The 23,132-nt window shown below is 43.3% G+C and overlaps 1 long non-coding RNA gene across 1 annotated transcript; it reads right to left on the bottom strand.

Moving 5' to 3' along the window:
• Positions 1–20,057: 20,057 nt before the first annotated feature.
• LOC148529123 (uncharacterized) lies at positions 20,058–23,131 on the bottom strand. Its single transcript, XR_015877839.1, has 3 exons — positions 23,056–23,131; positions 21,848–21,920; positions 20,058–20,142 (listed from the first exon to the last, which is right to left on the bottom strand). It is a non-coding gene; the product is annotated as an uncharacterized LOC148529123 (long non-coding RNA).
• Position 23,132: the final 1 nt, after the last annotated feature.

Raw genomic sequence — 23,132 nt, 5'->3', positions numbered from 1 at the left:
ACATGCAGAGTCTAGGTTCCAGATGTAATAAATGACCTCCTTCCCGGGTATAATTGGTCAAATGGGTCCCCTCTCTTCTCCACCAACTCTCAATCCTGCTCCACAGCCACTTCCGCCAATGTATTTTGACTAGTAATAGTCTTTTTCAAGGTGTGTTTCAATGGTGGCTCTTCCCCCTATTTTGTAGACTATTGTGGGTGTTTATGACTTAGATCCTTTTTTGTGTTAATTAAGGGGCCAAACTATCTATATATATCCCGAAAGGCCCAATCAAAATTTGACCGTATATGGCAAAAATGGTTACAGTCCAGATATGCTAAAGTACCAGTTGAACGACCAGATGCCCCCGTACTTTGATTTTAAGCTTAGGCCTATAGTCAGGGTAACGGGCTATAGTTTGCCCATAGTGCTCCATGTATTTTCTATATATAGTGGAGGATGCTGGGATATCAAATGTCACAACTCAGTCTGTCCATAATTTATGTTTACTTGAAAACCACCTGTATCATGATAGTATAGTTATGTATCTGTATGTTTTATTGCTTTTGTTTATATGTAATTCTTTTCAACTCCTATTGTATTGATGTTTTAAGTTTTATATATATATATATATATATATATATTTATTGTGGCATAGAGGCCATGGTGCCATAGTACAGAGGCAATACTCACCACTTGATTACCTGGGTGTAGGCTGGTTGTCAGGGCCAGTCCAGGTTTTGCAGTGTTGTGAGGTTCCCAACCAAGCAATCAGCACCACCTGTGAGCTGGGCTTAAGGCTTTGCTGGAAGAGCACAGGCGGACAAACTGACCAGTCGATAAGCTAGAGGTGGTGGTTAGCGTGGTGTGGTTAGCGTAAGGGTGCCACAGATTTTGTGCATGCTGTCTGTAAGCCAAAGTGGCAACCCTGGTACTAATACTGCTTCATCTTGTATAATGTTTGTGACCTGCTGTAATACCAGACTTGATGTTTGGTGTGCAGTGGCTGCTAAGCTGAAGAGAATAAACGATCCACTGTTGTACTGTACTACTGGACGTGATTCTTCCCACCTTTGATATACAGAATATACATATATATATATATATATATATATATATATATCAATTCCAATGGAGGCACTCACCAGTCAGATGTAGCAAAAAGATGATTTATTCCAATATTATCAAAGAGTTGAAATAGATAGCGACGTTTCGGTCATATCCAGACCTTTTTCAAGCCAATACCACATATCAACGATAGCGACCATCAAACAAATCAGCAATGTACAGCCACAGCTCCAAGAACTGTCTTACCTTACTAGTGCAGCGCCATAAATACCAGCAGTAATCACACCAACTAGCCTCACCATCGGCGTCCTTCCCCACGTGTAGAGTGCGTGCACCGGAAGTGATCTCACTTTCTCCATACCGCGCTGTATCCCCGACAGCACTAGCTTGCGTTCCACGCTCTGGAACGCACAGCAACAACAATCACAACACCACTATTCTGGCGCTGTCCGGGTGCATCACATGGCCTCAACCACGTGTTATACCACAATCTAACTGGATAATTATACACACTTAGGATTAACCCCATAATCAATAAACATATAGAACCAACTGCAGGTATCATAAATGGCGCTCCACTAGTGTACAAGTGACACACAACCTACAATCCATATCTAATACAGCAATAAACATCTATAACCCACATTAATAATACTATCCTTCTTATATAGTTCATTTAACCTATTTAATATTTTATTTATTATTTTTTATTATTATTTTTTATATATTTTTTAAAAAACCATCAAGTTACAAAACTTACCAACGTAAACATTCTCCATGAATAATCAGCCCGAATTACAGGAATGCTCGTAATGCATTATGTTCATTCAGGCCTCTTGGGTAAACAGTATCCAGCCTATATATCCAACGTGCCTCCAATCTTCTCAGTGCTGTTTCACGGTCCCCACCCCTCACTGGTGGTGGCACCCAGTCAATGAGTCTGCATCTCAAAGAGGACATCTGATGGCCTGCTTGTATCCAGTGCTTAGCCGCTGGTTTATCCGAACTCCCAGTATTAAGTGCCTGTCGTATGGAGCTCCTGTGATTTGCCATCCTCTCCCTAAAATTTCTCGTAGTAAGGCCCACGTAGGCAAGTCCACATGGGCATGGTAATAAATAAATAACAAAGTCGAGCGTGCAATATAATCGATGTTTGATTGGTATCGCAACCCCTCTATGAGGTTGAGGGAATGTGGTTCCTGACACCATAGATCTGCAGGTCATACAATTCGTACATTTAAAGCATCCCACTTTCATATGTGGGAACCACGTCTCACTCGGTTTTGTCAGTGCAGTAGCTTCATAAGCAGCTGTTTGAGGTTCGTTACACGTCTGTAAGCCATCATTGGTTGATGAACGGTATCCCGCTACAAAACCGGATCTGTTGCTAAAATTGGCCAATTATGTTTATAGGCTCTAAAAACATCATGAGACCTACTGTCAAAATGACTGGTAAAAATAATTATTTTATTTTGTGCTACATAATTCCTGGGAGACTGATCCATCAGCCTTTGTCTCGCCTTTATCAGGCATCTGTCAATAGTCCTCTTATCATAACCACGTTGTTTAAAACGTTCAATCATCTCACAGATTTGTTCTTCAGCCAATTCAGGATCTGTATTAATCCGTAATACTCGTAAAAATTGTGAAATTGGGAGGCTCTCTTTTAACCTCAGTGGATGTTGGCTGGCTGCATATAATAGTGTATTTCTGTCTGTCTCTTTACGAATAGAGTTGTTTGCAGCATTTGGTCTTTTTTATATATAGAGACATCTAAAAATGTAATTGATGTCTTACTAATCTTGGCGGTAAACCTAATAGGACTGGGCAACTCTTTCAAATAATCAACCATATTCCAAAAATCTCTTTCCGTACTAACGATACTGGATCAGAACCTATATACACTCCTTCCTTTACCTTCTAATATCCTGCCTATACCTTCTAAAGATGACGCTAATTTGCGTACGCAGTCATACAGTAAATAAAGACTTAAGACCTGGAATCTGTGGTTCCAAAGCACAAGTATTATTCAAGTAAAAGTACAGTCAGTTACACGCTATTGATCCAGACACAATTCGGCGCAAAGGAATTATACAGACCCAAGTACAGTATACATACGCAGCGCTTCCTGACCAGATGTTAGGCTTCAGCAAGAAACCCCTTGTCTATCAGAATTCAGCACGAAGACTAAAATCCCAGTGTTTGAGCACACATATTTATACCCCCCAGGAATAGACAAAACAATAGAGAAGTTTGTTGCTGATGTCATTGGTTCCCGGGGAGGAAGCATCTGTTACAGAGAGTTTATCAGGCTGGTTCAAATAGACTCACCCAGCCTCTAACAACTGGGGGTCTCTGCCCTCCCGCCACATGCAACATCCTAACAGTTATTTATATCATATACATTTTGTTGCTTGAAGTCTCTGCGGTCCATAACTCGAGAATGCATGATGCGATCTCCCCACCGATATCACTGGAATACTGTGTGTACTCATAGATATGCATATAAATGTTAGCATAAGCCGGCATAAGTACGCATCAATACAAAACCAAACATGGCTTACTTAGCATGTATAAAACCTTAGTTATCAAATATCTTTATTTCACAGCATTTATACTAACTGAACTAACTTAAATCTTATACTTTAAAGCTTATGAAACCCTGTATGTGAATTTGTAATGTGTGAGTATGCAGGGTTTGATATAAAGACGCTAGTTAACTTGGTGCGGGTGCGTGCACATTTAGCTACTAAACGGTGTTTTCATATAGGAATTTATGCATTCGCTAATATGCGACTAGTTAACAGCGCAATTGTGCGTATTACTGTGTGTATGGGAAATGAGGAAAGATGCAATCGCATGGTGCTTAATAGTAATATCGCCATATGTACTTAAATGTGAGTTTATCTAAAATGGTGCTTGGGCGGCCATTCGCAAAATGGCGTCTTGCGATCTCATTTCTAAGATGGCGCCTTGCGGCCAGTCGCAAGATGGCGTCGCCGCGATTCAGTTTTAAACTGATATTGTCTCAGGGAATTTTCCAGCTTCGACAGTCCACCCTTTGATAGCAAACAACATGCTATCACAATCTGTTCTCTGAGTTTTAATTTAGGCTTACATTTACAAATTATTTAGTGTTATTATGGGATGGCACAAGGTGGTTCTTAATCCATCAATAATGTGTCTCTGGGTGGGGACATAAAACTACTATTATACGCACACCACGGATCTTGGAAGATCATGTGAAAGGTGTGGGAATGCACCAGTCTTATAAAAGCAGTCTTGAAGGGGAATTGAGACTTTACATTATCTGAGGTGTTCTAAAAATAACATTTCAATAATACATTCTATGCACGTCTAAATATAATACATCAAATGATGATATTTCCTAGTTCAGGGTTGCAATGCAGTTCTATATTTACCTCGGTATTCATATTGTCATTACTGACCACCATCATAGTTACGTTCTTGCGTATTATTCTTTTTTTACATTTTCCACACTTCAATACAATAGGAACACACCGGACACATATGCCTATTATTATGATGACAATTAGTATAAGGATCAAGAATTTGCCTATGCTAGCAATCACTTTCCGGACTCATTCCCCTAGACCTGAGAAACATTTTACTGGGTTCAGCCATGAAACCCATCCTTCTATCTCTTCTCCTACTTCAGCCACTGAAGCATTATGGTTCTTATGAAACTCACATTTTAGCTGCAGAATTTCATCCATCTTTCGGTCCATCACCTCCTTGGGGTCGCTGGTATCATTGGTGACATAGGTGCAACATTTTACTCTAAACTGGGTGGCTAACATTACGCAATACCCTCCAGTAACAGCAGTTAAATAATTTAACACTAGTCTGTGTTGCACCAGTTCTTTCTTGTACGCTTGCAATCCTCTCCATGTATACCTGAATGTGTCATCGTACATCTCGGTGATATTATCTATCAATTTAGGAAGTTCCTGAATATACCTACAATTTAATGCACCCCGAGCAATCCTGGTGGGATCCAATGCAACTAAAACTTGAAAGCCAGTTGTCTCACTGATTAACTGAGTGGTTTTATGCACGTCACCAGGTATCATATTTCTTTTGCCTCTGTGTTCATATTGTGTTCATACGCTTTTCTTTCACATATGAAATATACATTATCAGGGAGAACATAAGGAATGGTATGCATCATTATCATTAAGCACTTCCCTTGCAAACAATCCTATTTCTGGTACATGCAAGTTTCTGGCTGTATTATTTTAGCACAATAACCATTTGGCACCTTACCAATAATTTCTTTGATGGAACTCAATGTATACCTATACCTAAAATGTTTCCCACCAGATTTAATTGAGCGTAACAGATCATGGTTTATGGACTCATTATCAGCTCTTTGCGAGAAGGTCATCGTCTGATTATTCCCCGTCACTTTCCAACTCCCGGGTTTATTGGGGTTGGTTATGTTTAAACACAAAAGTGATCTATCTACTTGGAATTGATAGAGTTTGAAATGAGGTGGTTTGGATGAGAGGAATTTTCCATCCAATGTTTTCCCTTTCTGTAATTCTAAAATTTCCGAGATATTCAGTGGAAATGGCACCAACCCTACGTTATGCTGTCCCTGTGGCACGTGTGAACACACCCAGCAATCAGTTTGATTTAACACTTTGCCTACCATGCTATGATAATCCTCTAAAGGATACCCACCCCAGTACAGGTTATATATAGGTTGGCACCGTTGGATACAGTTCTCATCAACTAGGGATCCACATAGCTCACAAATACAGGAATCTTCAGATGATAAACCTCCACACTGTCCCCTAGTATCCGGAATGACAGGCCTTTTAACAATAACAGTACTAAGATTGGTCAGACACTCCCCTGATTGGTATTGCACTCCTCCTGACTCCACTCCATCAGCACTGCCATCAGCTCCCATTTCCTCGATCGGTCTCCCATCACAGAAACTGGATATCCCTGAACCAACCAAGATGGTGAACACTCTAAAAGAGAATATGAAAATGAACACAGCAGGCCTGTCCATTGTCACAACAAAACCTGCAAGTTTCTTTTAGTTCAGGTATCTCACTACAACCTTTTCAATCTTCCCAGAACAAGCTCGTGAGCGACAGGTCCACACTATCAGCCTTGTCTCCGACTTGTTTCTCCACTGGTTGATTGACCTTTTTGCAGTGAGTGGAATGGACCCAGGTATCTCTCTCGGCCACCTTCAAAGATGTAGTACTCATCAGCAGAACCTGGTATGGACCTTCCCACCGATCAGTCAAACAACCTGAACGCAAGAAATTTCTGATCATTACATATTCTCCTGGTTCCACATCATGACAGTTAGTTTCAGGCATATCATTAGACAACAATTTCAGTTTCTGCTGCTGTTGCTTTAACTGCTTACTCATTGATATAAGACACTTTACAGTTACCTCGTTGTTACCCTTCAGGTCTTCCTGTGGACTTATGATCAAATGAGGTTGTCTACCGAACAATATTTCAAATGGGGACAGATTCAGAGGAGGTCTAGGAGTGGTCCTTCTGGTCATCCTAGTCCAGTCTCTGCCATGATTTTACTTAACTTATTTTTAATAGTCCCGTTCATCCTCTCTACCTTGGCAATGGCTTGCAGTCGGTAGGGGGTATGAAGTTGGCTATTAATACCCATCAGCTTACACATATTTTGAAAAACATCACCTGTGAAATGAGTACCCCTATCACTCTCGATGATTTTAGGGATACCGTACCTGCATACAAATTCCTGGACTATTTTCTTGGCAGTAAACGCAGCAGTATTAGTGGCCGCTGGGTAGGCCTCAACCCAGTTAGAAAATACATTGGTGCACACTAATACATACTTAAGGTTCCTGCAGGGTGGTAATTGGATGAAATCAATTCGTATCACCTGGAAAGGTCCATCAGTCGGTTGAATGTGGGACGGTTCGGTAGGGATCGCTTTCCCTATGTTCTTCCTCAAGCAGGTCAGACAGGACATTGCTCTCTTTTCTGCTTGTGAACAAAAACCTGGTGCGCACCAGTATGCCCTCACCAACTTGCACATACCTTGTTTACCCAGATGAGTCAAACCGTGTGCTGCCTCAGCCAGGCTTACCTTGTCCGTCCCTCCAGAGCCCGGAAGACTCTTGCCCACATCCCTTGGACTTCCAAATGGATTTTTCCTGAATTGAACACAAATTTTGCATCTCAATTAATTTCAGCATATCAATTGTTTGGAAAGACATAATTTTTTCAGTTGGAGAAAACATTTTTAACCCTGCTGCCCATTTTGCAGCTTCATCGGCTCTGTTGTTGCCCAGTAACACCGGATCATCCTCACATGTATGGGCTTTACATTTAATTACTGCCAGTTGGATTGCTTCTAAAAGCTGTTTTATGTGTCGGGAATGTGCAACTGCTGTCATAAAATTTCTCAGACGCCATAGAGCCCTAAAATCATGCACCACCCCGAACGCATACCTCGAGTCAGTGTAAATGTTAGCAGATTTGCCTGCTGCCAGTTCACACGCTCTAGTTAGTGCTACTAACTCTGCCACCTGGGCTGAGTGAGGAGGACCAAGAGGCTTAGCTTCTATGATGTCTGTGTCATTTACAACAGCATAACCTGTACATAATTCACCTGTGTCTGTTTGTCTATGACAACTCCCATCCGTATAAAATGTCACATTCACATTCTCTAAAGGTGTGTCATGTATGTCAGGTCTAGCAGTAAAGGTCTGATTCAGATACAGTCAGGTCCATAAATATTGGGACATTGACAGAATTTTCAGATTTTGGCCTCTATTCACCACCACAATGGTTTTGAAATGAAACAAACAAGATGTGCTTTAACTGCAGACTTTCAGATTTAATTTGAGGGTAATTACATCCAAATCGGGTGAACGGTGTAGGAATTACAACAGTTTCAATATGTGCCTCCCACTTTTTAAGGGACCAAAAGTAATGGGACTATCAACTCAAAAGCTATTTCATGGACAGGTGTGAGCTATTCCCTCATTATTTCATTATCAATTAAGCAGGTAAAAGGTCTGGAGTTGATTCTAGGTGTGACATTTGCATTTGGAATCAGTTGCTATCAACTCTCAATATGAGATCCAAAGAGCTGTCACTATCAGTGAAGCAAGCCATCATTAGGCCAAATCAACTGTTTGGAACATTCTTAAAAAGAAAGAATGCACCGGAGAGCTCAGCAACACCAAAAGACCCGGAAGACCACGGAAAAAAACTGTGGTGGATGACAGAAGAATTATTTCCCTGGTGAAGAAAAACCCCTTCACAACAGTTGGCCAAATCAAGAACACTCTCCAGGAGGTAGGTGTATGTGTGTCAAAGTCAACAATCAAGAGAAGACTTCACAAGAGTGAATATAGAGGGTTCACCACAAGATGCAAACCATTGGTGAGCCACAAAAACAGGAAGACCAGATTAGAGTTTGCCAAACAACATCTAAAAAAGCCATTACAGTTGTGGAACAACATCCTATGGACAGATGAGACAAAGATCAACTTCTACCAGAGTGATGGGAAGAGAAGAGAAGGAAAGGAACTGCTCATGATCCAAAACATACCACCTCATCAGTGAAGCATGGTGGTGGTAGTGTCATGGCGTGGGCATGTATGCCTGCCAATGGAACTGGTTCCCTTGTATTTATTGATGATGTGACTGCTGACAAAAGCAGCAGAATGAATTCTGAAGTGTTTCGGGCAATATTATATGCTCATATTCAGTCAAATGCTTCAGAACTCATTGGATGGCGCTTCACAGTGTAGATGGATAATGACCCGAAGCATACTGCAAAAGCAAACAAAGAGTTTTTTAAGGCTAAAAAGTGGAATGTTATGCAATGGCCAAGTCAATAACCTGACCTGAATCCGATTGAGCATGCATTTCACTTGATGAAGACAAAACTGAAGGGAAAATGCCCCAAGAACAAGCAGGAACTGAAGACATTTGCAGTAGAGGCCGGGCAGAGCATCATCAGGGATGAAACCCAGCGTCTGGTGATGTCTATGCGTTCCAGACTTCAGGATGTAATTGCCTACAAAGGATTTGCAACAAAGTATTAAAAAGTGAAAGTTAGATTTAAGATTGTTTAGTTTGCCCCATTACTTTTGGCCCCTTAAAAAGTGGGAGGCACATATAGAAACCGTTGTAATTTCTACACCGTTCACCTGATTTGGATGTAATTACCCTCAAATTAAATCTGAAAGTCTGCAGTTAAATCACATCTTGTTTGTTTCATTTCAAAGCCATTGTGGTGGTGAATAGAGGCCAAAATATGAAAATTCTGTCAATGTCCCAATATTTATGCACCTGACTGTATGTCATACAATCGTGCGTATCATTATGTCTGCTGAGTTCACCTCCCACCAGCAACTCCTCTCCTTCCACCCTTTGTACATCATGTTGTACATATGGTAAATACGTTGCTGGATTCAGCGTGCTGCAACGTTTAACAGTAATGTTTGCGGGTGCGATTAGAGCTAGTTCCCATTTGGCTAACCTAGCTGAAGAGACGTGTCTGGTTTGAGCTGAGTTCAACAGAGCAGATGCAGCATGGGGAGTGTAGACAATCATATCATGACCCAATACTACGTCCTCACTTTTACTCACCAGTAGAGCGGTAGCTGCTACACTTCTCAAACAGGTGGGGAGTGATCTTGCCACAGTGTCCAATTGGGTACTGTAGTATGCTACGGGCCTACTGGCATCACCATGTTTTTGTGTAAGGACACCTGCAGCACAACCATCGGCTTCCGTACAATACAAATCAAAAGATTTTTTATAATCAGGTATTCCCAATGCAGGAGCTTTTGTCAGACTATCCTTAAGATTAAGGAAAGCCTGCTCTGATTCCTCTGTGTGTACGACACAATCAGGCTTTGAGGAAGAGACTAATTCCTGTAAAGGTAAGGCCAAAATAGAAAAACCTGGGATCCACATTCTACAGTATCCACACATTCCCAAGAAGGTATGAATTTGCTGTTGATTCTGCGGCAGTGTCATGTTTTGTATGGCCTGGATTCTATCCGTTGTAAGATGTCGTAAACCCTCGATTAGGCAGTGTCCCAAATATTTTACTCTGGATTGGCACGGCTGTAGTTTGTCCTTAGCTACCTTGTGTCCTGTTTGCGAGAGATGAAGTAACAAAAGTTTAGTATCATTTAAACATGACATAAATGAGTTAGAATACAGCAATAAATCATCCACATATTGAATTAGAACAGATCCATTGGCAGGTTGGAAAGATTGTAAACAGTCGTGCAATGCCTGGGAGAAGATACTGGGGCTGTCTATGAAACCTTGGGGTAACCGTGTCCATGTGTATTGTAAACCTCTGTATGTAAATGCAAATAGATACTGATAGTCAGGGTGGAGAGGTACAGAGAAAAAAGCAGAACAGAGGTCAATGACAGTGAAATGGGTTGCATTTGGTGGGATCTGCATCAGGATGACAGCTGGATTTGGCACTACAGGGAATTGGCTCTCTACTACCTTATTAACACCTGGTCTTGTACCAGCCTATAACCCCTCCCACCACTCTTCTTTACTGGAAAAATGGGACTGTTGGCTACACTAGCTGTGCGAACTAAAATTCCCTGTTGCAATAATCTCTCAATTACTGGAAACACCCCTAATTCTACCTCCTGTTTTAGTGGATACTGGGGAATTTTTGGAGCTTGCCTACCGCTTTTTAAATTTACCATTACAGGGCTTACGTTTGCCATTAATCCAGTGTCTTGTCCATCCTTAGTCCAAAGGGAATCTGGAATTTGGGACAACATTTCATCTACCTGGGATGGATTTTCATTTAAACTTGTAGAGTGATACATTATCCTTTGGGGAGTGTTCAATATATCCGCACCTCGTGTACCATTCTCTCTGGGATATCTAAAAATACACCATCAGGGGTGCAATATATAACACATCCCATTTTACATAATAAGTCTCTTCCCAGCAGGTTAGTAGGGGTCGCAGCAGCCAGAAGAAAAGAATGTCTGGTATGCAACGGCCCAATAGTAACCTCTGTGGACTTTGTTAAAGGATAATGTTCCACTTTACCTGTTACACCCATTGTTGGTACTGTCTCGTTGGTCACCTGTAAATTAAAGGGAGATTTCATCACTGACCTGGTCGCCCCTGTGTCTACATGAAAAGGATATTCAGTACCAGCTAAATCAACCATCATGACCGGTTCTTCCCTAGTACTTCCCGTTAACCTGACTATCTGTAGACTACAGGTATGACCTGACCCCTAGTGTTGGCTACCATTCTCCAATAAAGCATTTACGGCCACAATTGGAGCTGGTGCCTGTTGGACATTTGCTGGTCTCTGTGCATATCCCTTATGGGGATATCCAGGTCTTCCCTGACTTGGGCTTCCTACTCTTTTTACTGTACAGTTTCTACTTAAGTGTCCTGTTTGTTTACAGTTAAAACATGTTCGTGTATCAGGTAAAGACATGTGCTGTTGTGAGGTTTGAGCAGAGGGTAAAGGTGGTGGATATGGGTAAGGATAGGGAGGGTAAGGGTATTGTGGGAGATAAGAAGTTTGTGAGTAGTATGGGACCTGTGGTTGTGTCGGGTTAGTGGGATAGAATTGTGTTTGTTGATGCGTGGGGTTAGTGAGGGCACATACTTGTTCTGATGTAAGTGTGTGTGCAAGTGCAAGTGTGTCTGTTGGCTGTGATGTTACCGTCACTCCCTCCAGAGCTTGGATACTGACAGCCATTAGTTTTTCGCTCTGGGCTTCTCTCTTCTTTGAGATGTTTTTATCATGTTCGATGGCGGTTTCTATGAGGGTATCTATTGTGAGTCAGGCTGTGAGGTCTGAACCCGGGTTTTTAAACTCTCTTTCAGACCGTCCACGAGTACCGTGACTATCATTCCCCTGTGGTGAGTGCTATCTTTAATATCCTCTATCCCAGTGTACTGGGTGATAGCCTGCAGTGCCCGGTCGCAATAATCTTCTGCAGATTCACTCTCCTTTTGCTTAATGGTGAAAATTTTGTTCCAGTTAACTACTACTGGAAAATATATACCCAATTGAGTTACAATGTGGGAAATGTTACCTTGGTTTACTTGGTCGGTTAAGGGAACGTCACCATCCAATACACAATCCGTGATAAATGTTGTCACATATTGCATGGTATTGCGTGGTAGACAGGCCCTTAACACCACACGCCAATCTTTGACATTTGGCTAGTTCCTTTTTGGGATCGGGGAAATCATTTATGATGGAATTTAGTTCTGCTCTTATCCAAGAACAATGCATTACTACTTCCCTCGTGGGCACTATACCATTCGCATCTGCATTTCCATTTGGAACGGTTATTATCCGAATGGGATGCAGACCGGCAGTGCTGCTACCTTTGACCTGGTTACCTGGCTGGGGGTTTTGTCTGCTGCTACGTATGGTATGAACAACTTCCTCTACGGATGCAGAGGGTGTTAACACTTCCCTTGCTGTTACCGATGGAGATGGCGGCACCACTCGTGATTGTGGTGATGCAGCATCTATCATTTGCACAGCATGGGAAATGGCAGACATTACAATAGGCTCATCATCCACATCATAAACATTTTCTTTATGGTTGCTTAAGAGAGGGAACAAATTGCTTGTTACATTTTTATGGGTATTTTTGGTAACTGTACTTGCACCTCCATCCACATAAGGTGGGGGAGGTGAGCGTGAACTGCTGGCAATACTCTCCACAACGCTACCTTGCCGCACGTGCGCGCCATTTTGCGGCTTGCCCGTATTGCAATTTAGCGTCACGGATGTATTCTCTGGCAATGTGCTCGCGATGCTAGTTTGCGTCGTTTGCACATTTTTAAGCTACGCATCCCCTTCATGCTGCCACAGTTTTAAACATTCATAATATTTAACCTTTTTCTCTCGGGAGCGCATCAGACTGATGTGATCCCGGACATTATCTAATACATTTTTATCAAAACTACCAATTCTGGGAAATGGTCTAACACTCTTCATCGTCATTTTAAACCATACATCACAATACCTTATCGCATAAGTACTGTACTTAGTATGCATAATACAACGAGCCAATCCGATCGGCGCCTCCATTAGCAGCACATCATTGTCTAACATCTCTACTGTTTGCGCGGCTCCCATTCTGAGACAAAATCCTATGCTTTTCAATGAAGATTTAAACTGGTGAAAGACAATCAAGATACTTTCACTTACCTGTGGATGATTTTAGTCGGCGGTGCCCACACACCTGGATAAAATTTGAAAAAGGCAACTTCCACACCCGGATAAGATTTAGTAAGGCAACTTCCACACCTATGGAAGTTTGTATGTCGGCCATTTCCATGCGCCTCTCTACAACAAAGACAACATGTACACCTGCTACTGTGTATAGAACGGTAAAGCTGCTTACTGAGCGACTAGCACAGCCCTTAAAGGTCATACGGTACCTTTAACTGTAGGGAACAAGTTACCCCTACCAACAAACACTCACTGTTACACAGAAAAATACACGTTAACCCAGATATTGATAATTGAAAAATGTAAACCTCAACGGCTTTATCTAAAACACGTGGCAGCACAACCGGAAGTACGTATACACTATTGTGTGACCAGTCGCATACACAATAATGCGACTACCACACAACCGTATGACAACCTTTAACTGCATACACAAAAGTGCGTCTTTGCTGTGCGCAAACCTGCGACTCAGCCGCGTACTCAGTACTGCGGCACCCCTTTAAATGTAAGGTTCTATCAACAGAGGAAAACAAACTTTTTCCTCTCTTGTCCCTGGATTCTAGACAGCTTCCTTGATTCACACGGAGACGGATAGCGATCATTCATCACAAAGTGGTTGCAGGTAAACCCTGCATGTGGCCACTCCACCCTTTGCTGAAATATCGATAGACGTATGTACCGTGTGAGCTGGTAAGTGACTTCACTACAAGCCCCCAACTAACGATACTGGATCAGAACCTCTATACACTCCCTCCTATACCTTCTAATATCCTGCCTATACCTTCTAATATCATACCTATACCTTCTAAAGATGACGCTAATTTGCGTACGCAGTCATACAGTAAATAAAGACTTAAGACCTGGAATCTGTGGTTCCAAAGCACAAGTATTATTCAAGTAAAAGTACAGTCAGTTACACGCTATTGATCCAGACACAATTCGGCGCAAAGGAATTATACAGACAAAAGTACAGTATACATACGCAGTGCTTCTGGACCAGATGTTAGGCATCAGCAAGAAACCCCTCGTCTATCAGAATTCAGCACAAAGACTAAAATCCCAGTGTTTGGGCACACATATTTATACCCCCCAGGAATAGACAAAACAATAGAGAAGTTTGTTGCTGATGTCATTGGTTCCAGGGGAGGAAGCATCTGTTACAGAGAGTTTAACAGGCTGGTTCAAATAGACTCACCCAGCCTCTAACAACTGGGGGTCTCTGCCCTCCCGCCACATGCAACATCCTAACAGTTATGTATTTCATATACATTTTGTTGCTTGAAGTCTCTGCGGTCCGTAACTCGAGAATGCATGATGCGATCTCCCCACCGATATCACCGGAATACTGTGTGTACTTATATATATGCATATAAATGTTAGCATAAGCTAGCGCAAGGTTCGAACCCATTGCAGTCCCGGACCGCTGTTTATAATATTTACCAGCATATAAAAAATGGTTTTCTTTTAATACAAGTTCAAGAAGTCCAAGGAGGAACTCAACAGGTGGTCCCACATAGTCATTTGTACTCAATACCTCATGGTTATCTGCAATACCTGCTTCATGTGGGATAGATGTATACGAGTTGACATCCATTGTTGCTAACAGAGTCTCCTCATTACATGCATTATCATCAGTAATCTTATTCAGAAAATCACTTGTATCCCTTAAGTAACTTGGTAAGTTCTTCACTATGGGTTGTAAGAAACCATCAATTAATTGGGCTAGTGGTTGAAGTAATGAGCCCCTTGCCAAAATTATCGGGCAACTCGGAGGGTCTATGAGGGTCTTATGCACTTTAGGGAGGATATACAGGATGGGGCAAATTGGGTGATCACTTGACTAAAAATTTCCTACCCCCTCTTCCAGCCAACCATTCTGAATCCCTCTTCTAATACATGCATCCACAAGTGTCTTGATACTAGACATAGGATTAGTAGGACATTGTATATAAGTACATGAATCAGCCAATTGGCGATTCACTTCTTTAACGTAATCAACTAGGTTCTGAAGAACCACTGCCCCACCCTTATCCGCCGGGCGGATCACCAATTCACGATTATCTCTCAATGATTTTAAAGCCCTCCTCTGTTCACTATTCAAATTATCATATTGATAGCAAGTAGGTTTAGAGCGAACCTCCAACTCAGACATCCGCAAAAATGTCTTGATATTAGGGTTATTAGATTGGGGATCAAATGTCCCTATTTTTTTCAGGCTCGATTGTTTGTCAAATTCACTGTTATCAGACTCAGAAAAAAAGTCTCTAAGGCGCAATTTCCACCCAAACTTAAATTGATCTACATGAAACTCAAAGGGATCATGCTTTAATGTAGGTACAAAGCTGAGTCCTAGAGATAATAATGAAGTTTCAGATGGGGATTATTGATGATCAGAGAGGTTTAGTACACCAATTCTCTGTCTTGTCACTAGAGATCATTTGTAAATTCAAGTGTTCAAACTGTACAATGTCCTCTTTAATTTGTGCCAATTCAATCCCCACCTCCTCAATTACAAGTAGCATAAGATCTAATGCGCCACACCATTCGCACAAAATCTTTGATTATTTCGTCCAATAGTTGGAACATTACTAACTCTAAACCCTCTGGGGATTTTTTTTGGTCTTTTTTTAGTGACGAAACGCGCTGGGGGTGACTTGGCTTACGGAGGACGTGGTGACGTCAGACGCTGGTCCCAGCGTGGATTTCCCTTCTTGACTTCCGTGTGGCAGTGAGTTCTTTCCAGCCCCGTGGTGGATGCTGTATGTCATAGAGACACAGGCGGAGCGAGGAGGCTGAGTGTTTATGCCGTTTTATCTACTCTGAAATGTATGTGAGCTATGCTCTTTTAGTAAAGTGTTGTGACATATTACTTACATGTGCGCTCTCCTTCTTCTTTGCATAAACAAAACTTGTGCCCGTGGTTAAGGGTATATTGGATGAAGCTGCACTTAATCTAAAGATCACGATTATTTGGGACCGGACTATATTATTGGATAACAATGGACTTTGGACCTCATTCAGAGCCGCTCGCAAAATGCGAGCGCTCGCTCTGAATGAGGGCGGCCGCATCAAAAAAAGATCCGGCCTCCAGGCCGCTCGCTAGGCTGTGGATTACAACCCACAGCCTTAACGAGTGACCAGAATGATGGTCGCGATGATCAAGACCATCACGACCATCGGGGCTTGCGACGAGACCCTTGTGGTAGGGTCTCGTCTGCCACAAGCCCCAGAGAACTTTCGGCCCTAATAGAGCCGGAAGCTCTCCGACTGAAATCACTGGTGATGTCAGTGAGGCTGCCCACAAACGGCAAGCATTTGCTTGGGAACACCTCCGTTTGTGAAACCACCCCCCCCGTCACGCCTACAAAACGGGGTGAGCTGTCGATCAACATCGACAGCCGCCCCTTTTGTAGTGAGCCCCGGAGCGAGAGAATTTCTCTCTCGCTCCGGGGCTTGCGCACGCGCAGTGTGGCCGCTGCGCGTGCGCACAGCCAAACATCGACCCGCTTGCGAGCGCTCAGGTGCTTGCGAGCAGGTCTGAATGAGACCCTTTGTGCGCATGAACTTATATCCTTATATATATATATATATATATATATATATTATATTTTATCTTACTGTAAATGTAAATGCTTTAGATGTTTCTGAAAATAAATAAAGGAAAACTCAGTTTAAAAAAAAGCTGTTTTATATAGTCACATTTTTTCAATGGTGAATCTCGACAGTTCCAGAACAAATCGCTAAGGACCTGCACTGAAGTAGCAGTTGCAAACAGCAGCAGCTGCCCACGGAACAGCTGACAGGATCCCTTAAATGGAGACCTGCAGAGAAGTTGGCCACAGCATACAGGAAGAGGTCCGGACAGTGAGGCAGCGTCACAGGGACCTGGAGACAAATAGCCGCAGGTCGACAGCGTTCTCAGGAGTCAGCACACTCCCTAGAGAACCTGATCGCCGGGAGGAACCTCCACGGTCAGTATGAAAGCTGGCAGAAAACCATCAAAGTGGCATCTGGCTTACGCAGCAGGAGAAGATCCAGAATGGAGCAGAGCGGCGGGGAGAGTGACACCGCCACAGGAGCCCGACAAATCACACCCAGGGCAGCAGGAGGATATCGGATGTTGGAAAGAGGTAAAGGCAATCCTCCAAAGGTGACAGGATGTATGTGATGGATACACAGGTAAAGGCAGTCCTCCAAAGGTGACAGGATGTATGTGGGGAGCACCAAGAGGCCCTACTCCATGCCTGTCCAGGCCAGGCCCCCCCCCACATGGCACATTTACAAGTTAGACTTTGTTCCTCATTTGCACAGGATGGTTGTGCCGATATAAACTAAAATCATGAGGATGACGATGTAAATGTCTCTTTGCCGGATGAAATTGGCAGGTGCCATTTTATCATGACGGAGGGAAATGATGTTTCTAGAAAAGAAAGGAGAATTGTTAAATAGGTCTGTGTATTTCATAGCAATGTACAGAACACATGAACAGACTATATGAAATAGACACTAAATACACCAATAATATATAATACATTTCAGTCGCTCCGGGGCTCGCTACAAGATGGGGCGGCTGTCGATGTTGATTGACAGCTCATCCTGTTTTTCTAGGCGGGGGGGGGGGTGGGTGGCAGCACAAACGCAGGCGTTCCCTTAGGAACGCCTGCAGTTTGTGGGCGGCCCTACTGACATCACTCGTGATATCAGTAGTGGACTTTCTGCTCTATTATCCCGCCTCCAGGCCGCTCGCACAAGCTGTGGGTGGTCACCCACAGCTTTGCGAGCGGCCTGGAGGCGGGATGAAAAAAAAAAAACTCCCTGATTCAGAGCGAGCACTCGCTAGCAGCGAGCGGCTCTGAATTAGGCCCTTAGTTCTTTGCACGCAATGCAGGAACAATTATGGCCAACTTGCAATCAGCGCTGAATCTGCCCCAGTGTGTGTAATATATGAGACCTGGGCATAAAGTAATAATTTCTAATCTAAAGAAAGAAAAGGACAACATAAGGTATGTAAATGCTAAATATGCAGTCAGGTGCATAAATATTGGGACATTGACAGAATTTTCATATTTTGGCCTCTATTCACCACCACAATGGCTTTGAAATGAAACAAGATGTGCTTTAACTGCAGACTTTCAGATTTAATTTGAGGATAATTACATCCAAATCAGGTGAACGGTGTAGGAATTACAACCGTTTCTATATGTGCCTCCCACTTTTTAAGGGGCCAAAAGTAATGGGACTATCAACTCAAAAGCTATTTCATGGACAGGTGTGGGCTATTCCCTCGTTATTTCATTATCAATTAAGCAGGTAAAAGGTCTGGAGTTGATTCTAGGTGTGACATTTGCATTTGGAATCAGTTGCTGTCAACTCTCAATATGAGATCCAAAGAGCTGTCACTATCAGCGAAGCAAGCCATCATTCGGCTGAAAAATCTAAACAAACCCATCAGAGAGATAGAAAAAACATTAGGTGTGGCCAAATCAACTGTTTGGAGCACTCTTAAAAAGAAAGAATGCACCAGAGAGCCCAGCAACACCAAAAGACCCGGAAGACCATGGAAAACAACTGTGGTGGATGACAGAATTATTTCCCTGGTGAAGAAAAACCCCTTCACAACAGTTGGTCAAATCAAGAACACTCTCCAGGAGGTAGGTGTATATGTGTCAAAGTCAACAATCAAGAGAAGACTTCACAAGAGTGAATATAGAGGGTTCACCACAAGATGCAAACCATTAGTGAGCCACAAAAACAGGAAGACCAGATTAGAGTTTGCCAAACAACATCTAAAAAAGCCATTACAGTTGTGGAACAACATCCTATGGACAGATGAGACAAAGATCAACTTCTACCAGAGTGATGGGAAGAGAAGAGAAGGAAAGGAACTGCTCATGATCCAAAACATACCACCTCATCAGTGAAGCATGGTGGTGGTAGTGTCATGGCGTGGGCATGTATGGCTGCCAATGGAACTGGTTCCCTTGTATTTATTAATGATGTGACTGCTGACAAAAGCAGCAGAATGAATTCTGAAATGTTTCGGGCAATATTATATGATCATATTCAGTCAAATGCTTCAGAACTCATTGGACGGCGCTTCACAGTGCAGATGGACAATGCCCCAAAGCATACTGCAAAAGCAACCAAAGAGTTTTTTATGGCTAAAAAGTGCAATGTTATCCAATGGCCAGGTCAATCCCCTGACCTGAATCCGATTGAGCATGCATTTCACTTGATGAAGACAAAACTGAAGGGAAAATGCCCCAAGAACAAGCAGGAACTGAAGACATTTGCAGTAGAGGCCTGGCAGAGCATCACCAGGGATGAAACCCAGCATCTGGTGATGTCTATACGTTCCAGACTTCAGGCTGTAATTGCCTGCAAAGAATTTGCAACAAAGTATTAAAAAGTGAGTTAGATTTAGGATTATTTAGTTTGTCCCATTACTTTTGGCCCCATAAAAGTGGGAGGCACATATAAAAACCGCTGTAAATCCTACACCGTTCACCTGATTTGGATGTAATTACCTTCAAATTAAATCTGAAAGTCTGCAGTTAAAGCACATCTTGTTTGTTTAATTTCAAAGCCATTGTGGTGGTGAATAGAGGCCAAAATATGAAAATTCTGTCAATGTCCCAATATTTATGCACCTGACTGTATGTAATGGCCATGAGGTAGAAATGGCTATGAACATACTGTACACCGTATTACATGTAACATTAGCAAAAATTACCTCATGATTTCCTTGTTGGTCCTTTGGATGGATTCTAATGCACCATACAGGTCACCCAGATCTGTCACCTTCTGTCCACATCCTGTGCTGTGGGTGGTTAGTTGTTCTGAAATAGCAGCGAGAATACATTTATTATACTGGGACACATTGTGTGTTATGTGCAGGCCAGAAAGACCAAGATGATGATGATGTTCTGCTGTATGTATGCAATCCTGAGTATACAACTATAAGTGCTTATTGTCAATATTCATACATGGAACACTTATTCCTATTTGTAACAGTGACTGTGTAATATACACAGATCACATCACTGGTACAATGTCGGGAAGCAATCGGGAAGCCGGCTGCCTAAATACCGGCAGCCGGCTTCCCGACTGTCATTTCCCGGCAAGGGTGAAATGCCGGGCGTCTAGATGTAGACGCCCACATTTCCCCAACGCCGGGAGACCGGCGCCCGGCATCCCGATCGTAGTGATGTCGGGCGCTGCGAGCGGACAGCCGCGGGGGGGGAGGGTTAGGTTTAGGGCTCCCGGGGGGGTGCCTAACCCTAAGTCCCCCCCGGGGACTTAGGGTTAGGGTTAGGCTAGGGGGAGGGAGGGTTAGGGTTAGGCACCCCCGGGGGGGACTTAGGGTTAGGCACCCCCCCGGGGAACTTAGGTTTAGGCAGCGGGGAAGGGGGTGGTTAGGGTTAGGCACTTAGAGGGGGGATTAGGGTTAGGCACTTGGGGGGGAAGTTAGGGTAGGCACCCCTAAGGATGGTTAGGGTTAGGGGGGTTAGGTTAGGTTAGTATATACTCACCTATCCACGATCGGGTTTCCAGCGCTGTGAGGCTTCCGCTGCTTCTAACTCTGCTTTTGTCGGGCTGCCACTGACAGGAATCCATGCGGCCGGCGGTATTTCATACCCATTCCACAATGTCAGCCATTACTAATCTCTCACAGTGGATGTTTATAAAATGCACCATCATATTCTGCAACCATATGATAAATTGTTGTACAAAGAAGCAGTGAGACATGAACCTATGTACTAAATGTGAAAGGGAGAGCGAACTGTAAGGTGTAACTGAGCAGGAGGTATTGGGTAATATGTATCAGATGCAGAAAGGAGGAAAATGGGTCACGGAGCGCATGGTGTTCTGCAGTCTGGCATTATATTCTCTGACCGACTGACCAATATGTCTGGCCAGAGGGACCAGTGGTGATGTCACTGTCGCTGGTTCCGGTGCCCAGCATATGGGTTGGTCACTCACCTATACACACTGGCAGAGGTGCACAATATATCTAAAAGATATATCTCACCTGCTCTGCTGTGCTGCGTGGCTGATGCAATATATCTTAACAACGTTGTTCATAGAAATATCAGGTGTACACAATGGCCGACGGTCTGGACAATTTATCATTGGTCAGCTGAGCAAACAAAAAATATTGGCGACTGTGTACACACATTACACGGCTCAGCTGGATCCTCCTGGTAGTGTGATTTTAAAACAAAACGCTGACTGTATGAACTGTGTGAATCAGCATGAGCATGGAGTGTCCCATGATATCTGCCACACACTCCATGCTTATGCCCATGTGGCCAGTCAGTGTGTTGTCTACAGTTACCGGCATGTGCAAGACTTCAGAGGATTTGCCAAACCTTGTGAACACCAGACCTCAGGGAAATAATGGAATGAGTTATAACTTCATATATTCCACCCATACTAATTCTGTGACAGAATCATTCCTCTATTTAAAAAGGTGTTTCAGTCAGGAGAATAACAGTAAGCAAGTGGATTTCTGTACATATGTTTCTGTGTATGAAATCTTACCTCCACTCCCAGAAGGTTCCTGCAGCCCGGGGTCAGTGCACTCACTCTCTCCCATGTCCTGCTGGCCATGCATCTGTTGGTCAGACAATTCTTTATGTCAAATGCAGTAAACTTAAAGCACTTACAGTAAATAAATGTAAATACAAACGCAATAGGCTTCATGACCTTGAAAGGATTTTGGAGTCTAATTAATAAGAAGCACAAAATCAGCAACATTTATTTGGCTTGTCTTGCTTAATGTTGCACCAGAGATTGCACAATACTTACAAAAGTATAACCTGCCAGGACAAGACTAGCAAAACAGACCTGTCCCAGCTCGGAGAAACCTCACAGGCTGTGGGCCAGAGTTGCCGACAATCTGCAGCCTCTTCTGGAAGGAGGCAACCAGATTAGCACAGCAGGGGGGAGTGATGTGGACTTGGGGGTGGGGCATGACTTTGCGTTCGAGTCATCATGGCCATGACCCCGCTACACAATGCCTACATTACCGGCATTGTGCAGCTGGGGCCACGATAACGTGATTCAGAGCGCATCGCATCATCGGCTCCCCCGGACTGCCCACTTACAAGGGGGAGCAGATGCCGACGAGGGGGGAAGCAGAAAACAGCAGAGGGATGCGGATGAGCTGCGCCCGCTGGGAGACTTGCCCACTCTTCCGGAGGGACAGGGAGCAAAAACCCGTTTTTCGGAAGAAAAGAATGCCGCAATGCGGGATAAAGCGGAAAGCTATCACCGTAGCATTGCCCTCCGCTATGCAATGCAGCTTTTACCAGCATTGTGAAGCAGTGGGTGGAGCCATAATGATGCAATTTAACGTGAATTGTGTCATCTGCCGTCTGTGCCGCCCACTACACTTGGGAAGAAGGCGGCCACGGCTGGGTGGTCCCTGCCTCCGGGAGACTTGCCCACCTTTCCAGGCAGCCGGGAGCACCACCCAATTTTCAGGCCTCTCCCGGATGTTCCAGGAGTGTAGGCAAGTATGGTACAAGCATATGTGTTGCAGATGCTTTAATTTTGATTTACTGCAGACTGGAGCAGACAGATAAATGTTAGACATAAGTGTCTGTCACTACCACTTAGCAATAAAATGTCACTTGAAACAATGTATATTAGAGAATAAAGTCATGCCTCATTCATGGATCACTCATTGAGCACAGTATATGTCCGTGTAACATGTTTCAATAGCATGCTATGGAATATTGGCTCACCTCTCCCAGTTCTTCATGTTGGTCATGTTGTTGCATCATAGATCTTTTTAAAATACTGGGGCATTTGATGGCAAACT

Source organism: Taudactylus pleione, unplaced genomic scaffold (assembly GCF_031769625.1).
Source record: "Taudactylus pleione unplaced genomic scaffold, aTauple2 ptg000086l, whole genome shotgun sequence".
Taxonomy (NCBI): Eukaryota; Metazoa; Chordata; class Amphibia; order Anura; family Myobatrachidae; genus Taudactylus; species Taudactylus pleione.
This window is presented reverse-complemented; position numbering and strand designations above follow the sequence as displayed.